The 14,476-nt window shown below is 33.2% G+C and overlaps 1 protein-coding gene across 1 annotated transcript in view; it reads right to left on the bottom strand.

Annotated features, from left to right (window-relative positions):
• Positions 1 to 12,009, bottom strand: part of LOC135198799 (KH domain-containing, RNA-binding, signal transduction-associated protein 2-like) — a 99,425-nt gene extending 87,416 nt beyond the window's left edge. The window contains exon 1 of the mRNA XM_064226758.1: positions 11,948 to 12,009. The gene's annotated coding sequence lies outside the window, so the exon portion shown is untranslated. The remainder of the gene's footprint in view (positions 1 to 11,947) is intronic.
• Positions 12,010 to 14,476: the final 2,467 nt, after the last annotated feature.

Raw genomic sequence — 14,476 nt, 5'->3', positions numbered from 1 at the left:
TGCTAAAGAGTCTGTGTTGTCACTGACATTATTCCACGATGCAAAATGTACGTCCTCTAAATTTTGCTGTTCAAGAATGTGCAAGAGCATGAATCCCCTTGCAAGGGTTTAATATGGGTAATGACAGAGCGAAAATTTGACTTAGTCATTATTCACCTACATATATCCTTTCGTCCTACATAATAGATAAAAAAAATTTCCGGTTAATACCGAGACTTCCGAAGCTACATTTTTATAACATTTCGCTAGCTATTAATTCTCCTCCTGGAAAAGGAAAGCTCTAGTAATTCGATAAAAATTGTGTATTAGTTCGGACCTTCCCTCGCACCAAGGATTGGTCCCAAAAGACTTTCTCCACTAATATGTTTTACTTCCACTTGCTGAAAGGAGTACACAATGGTCTAAGATATATGGAGAGGTTAATCCTATATACACTGCACGTTTCGATTATTTTATAAAAAAAGAAGTTATTTTGACATTTAAAGTGTAATCCCTGATATAATATATAATGTAATGGTGACAAACATCGGCTGAAATTCTCACACACACACACACACACACTTCACACCACACACGACACACACAACACACACACACACACACTATATATAATGTATAGTGGACAAACATCGGCTGAAATTCTCACCACACACACACAATCCAACACACACACACACATCAAACAAACACACAAACACACATTACAACACAGCACACACACACACACATATAGATATATATATATATAATATGATATATATATATATATATATATATATATATATTATATATATATATTATTATATATATATAATGTGTGAGTAACTACCAATGTGGTAGGTTATACTTTTCAACATCATAGTAATTGTGTGTAAAGAAAACAAAAACCTTAAATTCAATAAAATAAAATTCCAATATAGTTTTTTTCCCGGTTCTAAAGAAATTTCCCTTCTATTATTCGCAGATTTTGACGATCGGATAGCTTCCTACTCGTCTATAACGACTGAATAGTGCTTTTGACGCCAAGGGAAAATAAAGTTCAGAGATTACAAGAGATCTAGGTCTAGATATTCCTTTGCCTGGCCATAATACCGTCGATATTTCTCGACATTACTGCGATGACAGCCCTTAGAGTTCCCTCCATTACCGGTACAAATCGTGGCAATTACTGCTAGCCCGAACACATAAACTTTCCGGCCAGATAGAACAGATTTTATGATATTGTGCACTAGCAAAATTTACATATATATATATATATATATATATATATATATATATATATATATATATAAATATAATATATACATAAATATATGTATGTATATATATATATATATATATATATATATATATATATATATATTATATATATATATATTGCTACTTTCAAAACGCATATATCCCCTCTTAGACAGCATAAAATGTTATGTAGAGTTTGGCAACATTTTTTTCAGATTCCTAGCTAGCTTAGAAGTAGGATGTTTAAAATATGTGTTCAGATTTCGCATAACATATTGTAAAAGAATATATAACGTAGTAAAGAGAGAGAGATTATCTTTGTCCGTTCAAAGGCAGAGTTGTTTTTCAAAACCTGTCAACACGTTTGATTAGAGACATCGAGGTCTTCGCTGTGTTTTGGGAATTCTGTCATCACATCTGATAAGGACTTATGCTCGAGTCTGTTTCGGTCAAGTACGTGTCTTTGTTGAACAGACTGATTTCATACGTGTACCTCTTTGCTAAAACCACATGCAGATTTCACAGTTTGTCTGTAAAGTTGCGTCACTTTTCGAAGCTTCTGGAAAGAATTGTGTCCCAAAACGTTTTGTGTCACCTCCACTGTCCAGCTTTCGTAAGGACGAGGGTGTTCATTACATCTTAGAACCGCGTTCCGTTCAGACATATCTCTCTCTCTCTCTCTCTCTCTCTCTCTCTCTCTCTCTCTCTCTCTCTCTCTCCTGCGACATAATTGAGATTATATTAACGTAACGATTTCATACTTACTGAATGGTCACTCGTAACTTTTAGATTTTGGATTTGATATTTCTTAGAGTTTATTTAGTATTATTTAGTGTTTTTGTGGAATCTGAACAAACATTGTGTGTAACGGCGCCTGTTTTTGTGAGTGTGAAACAAGCTGCAGCAAGGAAAGAAAATTGGTATACCAAGAAGGTAAAGTGTGTTATATTTTTATTAGTTGCAACTAATATCTAATGGTTATGATGGTTTGGTTAAAACTAATATCTAATGGTTATGATGGTTTGGTAAAAACTAATATCTAATGGTTATGATGGTTTGGTAAAAAACTAATTACTATTGGTTACAATGGTTTAGAGAACTAATAACTAATAGTTACAATGGTTTGAGAGAATCTATTTACATTTTTACACATTACAAATTTTTGTGTTTTGTGTTTGTTTCATTTGAAGTGATTTTTATGTTTTGTGCTTTTATTCATTTTCTTATTGAAGTGTATGTTTTTATTTTATATTCTGTGTGATTAATACTTTTTGCAATTTTGGTATTTTCCACATTTTTCTGTGTTTTCATTTGCATTCACAATTTAATTAACTTAGCTATTTTCATTACGTAATCATTGCACATTCAATTGAATTTAACACTTTTGAATTAATTTGCATTTACTTAGAATTCTTTTCAAGTTCTACTGTTGTTTAGCACTTGTGAATTAATTTCCAAATTTCAATTATTGTCTAACACTTTTGAATTTGGATTGAATTAATTTTCTTGAATTTTGTGATAAATTAATTTTGATTTAATTTTACTGAATTAATTCAAGAATTAATTAAACTTTACTTTGTTTTCAAGTAACAGTAATTTTCCCTGATATTGTGAATTTCACTTATAATTTTGAGTTTAATGATAAATTTTTGTATTTAAAATTTTTATAAGTATTTTATTTGTAACCAGTATATTTGCATTTGATTTTGATTATATTGATGATAGGTAGAAACATAGAGTGGTAATTGATCTGTTTTCCTTCAATTAACTTGAAGTGACTTAGAACCAGGGAAGTACTTAGACTTCTGAAATCAGGGAAATACTTAGACTTTTAAAGTTGTTGACGGAGTGATGCCCTTTGATTAATTTAATTACTTTCACGATTACCTCACACCTGTGTTGGTGAACTTGGTCTGATTTTCTGCAATACTGGTAAGTTGTTAAGGGATCACTGTTGCCTTTAGAGTATTCAGTCGTTTAGTACCTGTGATGAGGGTTCAGGTGTCTGGCTGTTGTGAGGTAACAATTAATGAATGGTAAATGTAGTAACCAGATACTTGGCACTTCGTCACAAAATATATAAATATATATATATATATATATATATATATATATATATATATATATATATATATTATTATACACACACACACACACACACACACACACACACATATATATATATATATATGTATGTATACACATATATACGTATATATACATATGTGTATGTATGTGTGTACACTACTTGCACACATACACATACACACATTACGATCATCACAACAGACAATCTGCTGCAAGGCCAACAATAAATAACAAGTGAGTTTCACTAACCTCCCCCCCACAAAAAAAAAAAAAACGAAAATGTCTCGCGAACAGAAAATGAAGAAACCTTCCAACATCAACAACACGTCTCTCCTTCGAGGAAGACGAAGCCAAGCAATGGAGACGAAACTTGGTTGATTTTTCTTCTTTCCCTAAATGGGTTGGACGCTGACCTCGACTCGAACCACCTCGGAAATCAGTGACCCTTCCTCCCGTCTTATGGCGACTGAACCTTTCTGGCGCAGCGACTCGAGTCAAAACGAAATGGAGTGTCAAATCGTAAACTCCCAAGCTCTGGTGGGACGTCATGCAAACGAAAAAAAAAAAAAAACTATTTTCCATCCAAGTTAAAGGTACGTTCCCTCGTGCAGATATGAATATGCATAAACATGCAGCATGCATAGACACAAATATATTTAAATGAGGAGTCTAGACATTAGATTTCTGTATTCGAACTACCCTGAACTTTAAAAGAAAATTTCTTAACATCACGAATTTCATTGCAGGAACACATGAAATCACATAAGCATCCACATACTAGGATTTAAAAAACCACATTGGCATTAACCTGTAGACTTATTATCGCATCGAAGGTAATTAATCGAAGACACGCGCACATACTCTCTCTCTCTCTCTCTCTCTCTCACTCACACACACACACACACACACACACACACAACACACACACACATATATATATATATATATATATATATATGTATATATATATATATATATATAATATATATATATATATTATATATATTATAAATATACACGCTCACACACACACACACACACACAACACACACACACACACACACAAATATATATATATATATATAGATATTGTATCTATATATATATATAATATTATATGTATTGGTATACATATATGTGTGTGCGTGTATTATCAATCAACTTCATTTGTTATTCCCGAATTATACTTTAATGCAAATATCTGTAAACTTCTCGTCAGGATATAAGATATTTGAAACTTCAAACTGTTAAAAGCATTTCTTGTTGCACCTGAATTTTCCATCTCTTTCGAGAAACACTTCAGTTCGCATTCGTCGCAAACCCCCAAACCCCCTTATCCAGTCCATCACTTTGAGAGTGGCCGCATGAAAGCTAAAAATTCAAGAATACCCAGATATAGTGCATCAGCGCTTCACACAGCAGCACAAGAATCTAGCCCTATGTGTCCACACACACAGATATATATAAATATATATAAAGCAAACTTCTCTGCCAGACCAATTATGAAGATGTAAATAACTTTTTTGCCAGGTTAAATCAATTAGTACCATCAATTAAATTTACTATGGAAATAGAAAAAGATGGATGCCTACCCTTTTTGGATGTCCTCATACGGAGAAATAGTAGTGGGTTTAAGTATAGTGTTTACAGAAAACCTACTAATATTTCTTCCTATGTACATTTCTATTCTGGACAATAAGGTTAAAAGATCAGTGTTTGCTTCATGTTTTTAAGAGCACTACGGGTATGTAGCCCAGAATATATAGATGAGGAAATAGATAAGATTCGGAATACAGGCAAGAAACTGAAATATCCAGATAATGTACTAAACAATGCATTAAAAGCGGCAAAAAAGACCATGTATCAAAATCAAAAAAGAACCTTACAACAACAAAAATTTGCTTGTACTACCTTATAATAGTAATATGAAAGATATCCCACATCTGAAGAATTTTGGTGTTAATGTAGTTTTTAAAAACAATAAAACAATGAAACAGGTACTTATTAAGAACTCCACCGACAATGCTAAAGGATGTGTATATAAAATCCTGTGTAAGTCTTGTGACAACTTTTACATTGGTCAAACGGGGAAAGCACTGGAAAAAAGAATAGAACAACATAAACAATGTGTGAGATATGCACAGGGAAATAGTGGTAGATTTGTACATGTTAATGAGAACAATCATGCTATTAACTGGGAAGGGGCAAAAAAGCTGGTGTGTTCTAATAATGCATTGGAAAGGAATATCATTGAATCTAGTTTTATAAAAGAAAGTTACAACAATAATATGAACATCAGTCAAGGAATGTATAAACTTGATCCTTTAATATCAAAAGAAATTTGTAAACTGTTTAAATGTTAAGGTTGGCTGTAGAGATATATGCAAAATAGGATTATTATATTTTGTAAACACAGTAAAGGGGCAGTAGTGGTAAATGAGATGTTCAACCCCGCCTCCCTGACACCTGTCAGGTGTGGACTTGTACCCTCCCAAGCGGTAGTATCCCTTGAGAATTTATTGTAAATTTTAGCCTAATGATTTTTGAAAGCCACTCCTACCTTGACACCTGCCTGTGAGTGGATCTGCAGTCTCAAACGGTTGTGTGTATGTTCGTCAGTACTGTCTTTGTAGTATATATACTCGTGAATTCTAATACTATGTATCAGTCCTTTGTCAATGGCTTGAAAATAAAGCCGAAACCGGTCAGGACCTACACCCTGTCTCTTATTTTTCACCTGTGGATATGTGTGATAAATGAATCACGTGCTAAAGTGATTATAATCATATATATACATATATATATATATATATATATATATATACACACATATATGCATATATGTATATATATATATATATATATATATTTATATATACATATATATGTATGTGAGTGATAATATGTACGTCTATGTCAATATCAATTTGAAATTTATTATATCAAAGAAACATGTGTTAAGATTAAACTATGGGCAGCCACTGTTTACATCTCAAACACCTTTTCAAGTAGACTGAATTCAAACGGAAAATCCTTCACAACATAAATGAAAAGCTATCAATCCTTTTAACTGTCATTTGAAAGACTAGTGTTCCTTTACAACATGACTGCGAAAACTGCTTAGTAACAAGTTATTAAATACAAAGCATTTTAAAGTAAATCATCTTGGAGAACTGGCAAATACAGGGTGGATGTGAATGTGAACTGTGAGATGCGGAACCTTTATATGTATAAAATGCAAATACGAGGAGAAAGACCCATAGTTTCTCATTGGTTTTGTGTTGACATTTCAATTTAAGAAGTACACAGCCAGAGACTACTACCGTTCAAAGATACAAGAAGTCGGTACATTTTCGAAATGTAATTATTTTTGGTTATGAACTCAAGAATAGCTTTGGACACAAGCCATGGGATAATACTAAGAGAAAAAAAATGTGCTGTGCTGTGTTGATGCTAGAGAATACAACCAATCAAAAGACGGGGAATGCTCATAATTTTGATACTTATCGAAAAAGAAGACTAATAACTTATCTTTGCCATGACAACATGCTATAGTTATATACAAGATATTACATTCACAGGGATAGGATGTATTACCTTATACTAAACCCTATACGAAAATAGCACAAAGAGGTATTATTCACTGGCGTTTTAATAACAAATACTATTATTATGATGGGAAAAAAATTAAATTAAAATCAGTCAAATTAATACTTCTATGTGCTAAAACAGTCCATTTGTGATACATGATTTAAATATCAATTCATTTAGGGAAATCTTTGGACCTCTTCAAGTATAAAAGCGAAGTGAACTAAATGCGGTCTCTAATGTTTTTATTTATGCAATGGCCATACTAAATATTCAGGTGCTTTCTGTGAAAAAAAAGTAGCTTTTTGGATGACTGTTTCCCCCGTACTTTCTCTCCCTCATTCTCTATCTCCCTTATTTTCTATTAGTAGTTTCCCCTTTCAAATCATCATAATTTTTCCATTCTGTTCCTCCCCTTGCATCATATCTCTCCTAGTTCGTATTTCCCTTCCTGTCTCTCTCTCTCTCTCTCTCTCTCTCTCTCTCTCTCTCTCTCTCTCTCTCTCTCCATGTTACATAGCAAACAAAAGCCTTTCTCTCATTTCAATCATCTTATAACAAGAAAATATTTTTGTGACTTTCCCTTTGTTTGAAGAATATATCAACATTTCTACAATTGTTGCAGAGTTCAAACACATCGTTAAAACACAAGAGTGCGATAACAATTACAGGAATGGAATGTTACATAGAGAAGATACTGTTAAGATCAAAGAATAGGGCAATATGCAAATGGAGGGAGGAGTCCATAGACTTGTGAATAAGTGTTACTAGGAGATACACAACTTAAATGAAATTCATGAAAGTCAATATGTTTCTTATGTCAAATCTCCATTCTAGCGTTACAAGCCAAATAAACAGGACTTCTGGTATTTTCCTCCGTTGCCTGCTCGTCGTAAGGTTGTTCTTTAACTTTAAAAAGGAATAAATAAACTAGGAGAACAGCAGAGATAGAAGAAAACCAAAAGAAGGGCTGAAGGTAGAGTCGTTGATTAAACGAATTCTTTTCGATTCAAACTTTCAGCAAAGGAAGTGCCGCAGATTCAAACCTTGTTTTGCTTGTCTCAGTTCGTTTGTAATAGCAATAGTTATTACTCGAACAGGGTTGCTCTAGGAAAGGTTTGAAAATAACCATACTTATAAAGACAAGCATATAACACACACACACATATGTATATATATATATATATATGCATTGAGCTACAAATGTTCTTTAATATCCAATTCGCTTTACCTCGTAATTAATATATTCATATGTTAACCGAAGGGGAATTTTTTAGTTGATAATAATTTCGTCCTCTTGTGGATTCGAACCAGCGGACAGAGGAGAAACCAGTGACATTACCGACTCGGCCAACAAGTGTATATATATATATATATATATATATATATATATATATATATATATATATATATATATACATATATATATATATTTGTATATATACTATATATATACATATACATGCACACTGGTGTGAGAGCGAAGCTATTTCTCAGTAGAATACACAAGAAGGCACTAAAGCAGACAGCTTGGTACATGTGTTTCCTGTATTCATCGGCCTACGTTTCGAGATCCTTGTTTCATCCCCAAGGATAAAAAAATGCAAAGTAAATATAAAAATTCAGCAAGAAATTTTAATATATATGTGCAAATAAATCACGATAAAGTAAAAAATCAATAGAAAAAGTAAAACTAAAATAAAATTGTTAAAAAAGAGAAAGAAGTAGAATATTCTAACTAACAGACCTCATTACTAGAAATTCAGTTGCCGTATGAGAAAAGTCAACGTGAAGTAGGGTGTGGTTTAGGCTATGTACAAGGGTGTGGACGAGGAAAAATTCTTCAAAGAGGGAACAAACTTCTTGATTTCTAACGATTCAAGAATAGGGAGGTGGTGTTCGTGTTGGCTGGTCAGTATAATCTTAAAAATCATTATAGTTTATTCTACTTTTGCATCGTTTCATGGGATTTCTGATATTTGATGTCTCATGATTGGACAACTTGCACCCAGTACGAAAGCTAATGCCAATATGCGCGTCACATCTGACTAAACAGTCGGCCCGTGTTTCCCAAGTATGTCTGACAATGGCATTGGCAGCAAGTAAATGAATAAACAACACCGGACTGCAATAAAAGAGGTAGTTTTTCTTTAAGACGAAAGATACCACCACAATGGGTTCTTAAATATGAGCGTCACGACGACTGCGGGAAAATAATTCTTTAAACTCCTTCGTAGATTGGGTAGGAAAAAGGTGTCATATGTGAATGGAAAATTTACATAGTACGTTAATTTATGCGCCAACTGTGTGTTAGCATGAGGGTGACAGGACTTATCCAATGTTTTCTTGACATATTTTTAAAATAAATTCGATGGAAAGCAGTTGGAGTTAAAATCATCATAGAGAAAACCAATTCCCTTGTGAAAAACATTCCAATTAGATGTAAGTGTGATGGCCCTGTGGAGGAGACAGGACAGGAAAATCAATTCAAAAATATAAAAACGTGAACTGTAAAAATTCTGTCCAAGATCTGTAAAAGTTTTCTTGCGAAACATGCCAGTATGAAATCTTTTGTCATCACGGATGACGGTGGTGTCTAAAAAGGATAATTGATTATTATTTTCTAATTCATAAGTAAATTTAATATTTGGGAAGCAGACCCTCTCTCAAGCATACTTTATTAAAAGTAATGGCTACTTCAGCAGCGTTACACTTGTAGAGATTCTTCTTTTTTATTTTCCGAATAGCGGCTTTTTCGGTGCTACTTAAACAGGCTAGTAGAGCGCCTATGTAGGTCATTTAATATTATTATGGAGTAAATTAGCATATTGTAAAAGCTAGTCACAGCGGTAACGGACTTTGTCCTTTTCAAAGTCAGATGTGACGGCTTGGTACCGGGCGCAAGTTGTCCAATCCTGAGACATCAAATATCAGAAATCATATCAAACGATGCAAAAGTAAAATAAACTATAATGATTGTAAGATTATACTGACCAGTCAACACGAACACCACCTCCCTATTCTTGAATCATTAGCGATCAAGAAGCTTGTTCCTTCTTTGAACATCGTCCACGCCCCTATATATCGTCTAAACCACACCCTACCTCATGTTTACTTTTTTTCATACAGCAACTGAACTTCGAGGAATGAGGTCTGTTACTTAGAATGTTCTACTTCGTTCTCTTTTTGAACAATTTTATTTTAGGTTTACCTTTTGTATTGTTGTTTTACTTTACTATAATTTATTTGTACATATTAACATTTCTTGCTAAATTTGTATATTTTACTTTGCTTTTTTTTTTAGTCTTGAGGATGAGACAAGGATCTGGAAACGTACTAGGCCGATGAATAAAGAAAACCCATGTACATTAACACACACACACACACACACACACACACACACACACACACACACATATATATATAAGATATATTAAATAAAAAAATATATATAAATATATATATATTATATATATATATATATATATATATATATCTATATATATATATTATAATTATATATATGTATATATATATATATATATATATATATATATATATATATAATATATATATATATATATATATATATGAGTGAGAGAGAGAGAGAGAGAGAGAGAGAGAGAGAGAGAGAGAGAGAGAGAAGCAGCTAAATTAATAAGAACTTTCCCAGCTACTGAATTTGCCACATTAAGTTTGGAAGAGCTCGTGAAATGGTTTGGTTACAATGCCGGCAGTAATATAAATCAGCTTCGCGAGATAAAATGCAGACAAACGGCGACAATAAACGAAGAAACGTACTCATAATTTCCCGTATCACATTACCTAAAACATGCAAAAGCTCTTGAGCCCCTTTCCTTTAATTAACCCTAATTAACCCCACTTGAAGACACATCAGTTATTGAGATAAAAATTCACAAAAATAGAACACGAGCAGTCCCGCTTTCAAACCATCATTAGTACATTTTCCTGGCAAATGCTATTTGTTAAACTTGAGGAATGAAATCACCAAAGCTACGCCAAGAACGGCACGTGATATCTTTACGCAGCCTCTGGGGAATGGTGCTCAAAGAACCGGGGCTCGATTAGCCACGGATTGCTTTCGACATGATAATTGCCTCTTCCTGAATTACTCCTCTCCCTCTATCTTATTTATGGCCAAAGATGGGCTTTCATGTTGTACCCTGTCGCGACAAAGAGCTGCTACTATTATTTCTTCTACTACGTACTAGCAATAACAAATACTACTACTACTTCTACCACTACTACTACTACTGATAATAATACTGTCGAATAAAATGGCAGAATTAAGCGAACTGTTCTTATATATTAACATTTCTATTTTTCTTATTATTCGCTTTTCTGGCTCAGCGATACTTCTTAATAACAAGTAAAGATTCATTTTGGGAGAAATCTAAATGATGCTGAATGTGATTTTTTAAAATTAAAACAGGGTTTTGCGTTCATAAACTGGCATACATAATAATAATAATAATAATAATAATAATAATAATAATAATAATAATAATAATAATAATAACGAAAAATATATTTTTTTAAATTAGCGAAATCAAAATTTTATACCCGAGAAAACAGACAAAAAACCAGTCACTTTTCTTCGCGTTTGTTCAAATATCATATACCTCGCAACCAGCTTTATTTTACTAAGTCCACAGGAAACTACCTATATGTTAATGGAACTTGAAAAAGAAAAAAAATATATGTGCTAACCTTGAAGTGACGGGAATCTTGTAAAAACAGAATGAATCTACCACATTTATTCAACTTGTCTTGATGCTATTCTTGATATCAGTTACATTACGTGTGATTCGGAATTTGAAGAATGAAACTAGTTTATCAGGAAATAAACATAATTCACGTGCACTCTGGACTACATCTGAGTTGAGACATATTTCCTTGCTTCCTAATTTATATATACTGTATATAAAAGAGATATTTGAAGATTAACACAAAATAATAAAAAATGTCGTTATTGTAACTCTGATGTTTGATGCTAAAGACTATAAATTACCTTTGAAGAAAGAGCTTCATCTAGCCATAACCACCTGTTGTGTACACACCTGGAAAGGAAAAATACATATCAGATGGTCTTATATTTATTTTGTTATCAGTACAAATCTATATTTCATATACGAACATAAAATAATCAAACTATGACGACGATGATGATGTAGGCTACGTATAAAAGCATATATGGTCGAGTGAACAAAACATCGTCTATATCCATATCCTTTTGTGCACATTTCATCGATACTTTCTATATGAGCCAGGATGCCAAAAGCTCGATCCCTTATATGTGCACATAGAGAGAGAGAGAGAGAGAGGAAAAGTCTTCGGAGAAACAAGGCTATCCGTCAGATTCAATGACAGCCATATACGGAATCCTAGTTAACAAGAGTTATGATGACACAGCACCCGAAGACAAACAAATCTAAAAGGATTCCTTCGCGATGCCAATATACAAGGCTACGGACAACAAATGAAAAAACAGAAATATGATTCCATCGCTTTTTCTCCCTCAAAATCGAGTTACGCAATATATTTACGTATATGAATGCGTGGGTTTGTCGGAGCGAGATTTTCTCCTATCATGTGAAGACAAATCTACTTGTGGGGTGGGGGTGTAGAGAGTTGTTGTGGGGGGGGGGGGATAGGCGGTTACTGAAAGAAATCCTCTAACCGTATCTATGTAGGATTACGTCATTAAAGGCTTGAAAAAATGTGTGTAAATATTGAACATTCTCTCTATCTCTCTCTCAGATATACATTTTGCAGGGTACATTTTACACTTTAAATGGATAAAACTAATCTCTAAATATATACCAGCGGAAACCACAGTAACTCCAGACCAAATATTATTACGTATTTGCGAATAATTTTACGAAAAGATGCATCGGACGCCACACGTTGCCTCTTCTCTGGTTTCCATCCCATGCAGGTTTTGAAGACATTGGAGAACCTATGTAAGAATGTATAAGGAAGTATAAAAAAAATGGTCGCTGTAAGTGCTTGTGTCTATGAGAGGCATGGATTTCCTTCTTCAATGAGCGTTTTTTATTCAAAATTGAAAGCTGAACGACGTGTCAAAGAGGAAAATAATTAAACACTATGCAGTTACCGGCGATGATGAAATCTACTATTTGTGATTTAGGAGAGCAAAAAAAAAAAAAAAAAAAAAAAAAAAAAAAAAAAAAAAAAAAAAAAAAAAAAAAAAAAAAAAACGCTGGTAACCATGAAAAACACAATGAATAAATAAATGTAACAGAAATGAATTGACAATTGGAGTCAATACGCAATTAAACTGAACAAAAACTTACGGTGAAGACAAATGTGGTTAATTGTGTTAAAAAAAGAAAAGAAAAATAAAATAAAAACAGCCTACAAAGTGAACGTGATGGATCTACAGACAGGGCACAGAATTATAAAGAAATAACTGTTTGCCAACCAGTTTACAGCTGATGCTAAGATGAGCGGCAAAAGTAAAACGAAGCTGCAATTGCTTGGCGAAGTAACGTTGAAAGGACTTCCTCCGCTGGTGCCATATAAAAAAAAACATGTTTTCCCGCTCAGAAGTGAACTCTCATTCAATCACAAATTTAGTCAGCGGTAAAGAACCGGTTTTCTATCCAATTTTTTCCCACCAAGCACGGCATTCGTAGCTTTCCGGTGCTTCGGATGGTGTAGTGATTGCAGTAATGAATTTGAATGTTTAATAATCTCTATTTTAAAATTTGCACAAAGCATCGTGATTTGGATTTTTATCAACGATTTTTATTTCAGGTGGATATGCATGAGCTTCAGTATACTCTCCAATATACAATGCCATATTAATACAGATGAAGGTAAGAGGGAAAAACTAGGGGAAACTATTAAAAATAAAAGGGCATTAAGCAAACCTTCAGGAGGATGAAGTAACTTTATGATAAAAAAATATAGACATCAAGCGGTTGAGAAATTTTCGCAGTAAGGGTTAGAGGGAATGTAGGTCATGATAAGGTATAGTAATGCTCATAATAGAGATGTTTAATCATAAGCTATGGACAATGAAGCTGATGAATTGATAACCAAACACTAGAGACTTATGTGGTTCTGTTATTCTGTCTTGGACAGAGGTTGGACAGAGGTTTCTCTAGTGAATAAAAAAGGAAAATTTTAGTTTATGCTTAGCTTACCTTCATATTTCATCTAAAATGAGGTTATAACTATTCAGTGGTAGCTTAACTCTATCTGTTGATGACCCTTTCTTGCATTAGTCAGTCTCTGTCCCCAACCTCTTCTGGAGAGAAAGTTTTGAAATGCAAGAACAACTTATGTAAGGAAAACTAAAAGACGCAGATCTAACGTCTCTAGGAAAACCTTGCGTTCCATTTTATAAAAAATAAATCCATGCACTGTTTTCCATTATATCAAATCCCTTCTGTAAACATGCAACGTATCGCATTTTACCGTACACTACCTCTTCATACAAACAAGAAGGCCCTATTGAAATTTCGGGACGAAATCTGCATAATGATGTTTTTTTTTTTTATCCCCAAAATGT

This window comes from Macrobrachium nipponense, chromosome 22 (genome assembly GCF_015104395.2).
Source record: "Macrobrachium nipponense isolate FS-2020 chromosome 22, ASM1510439v2, whole genome shotgun sequence".
NCBI lineage: Eukaryota > Metazoa > Arthropoda > Malacostraca > Decapoda > Palaemonidae > Macrobrachium > Macrobrachium nipponense.
The sequence above is the reverse complement of the archived record's forward strand: the minus strand, read 5'-3'. Positions and strand labels throughout refer to the sequence as shown.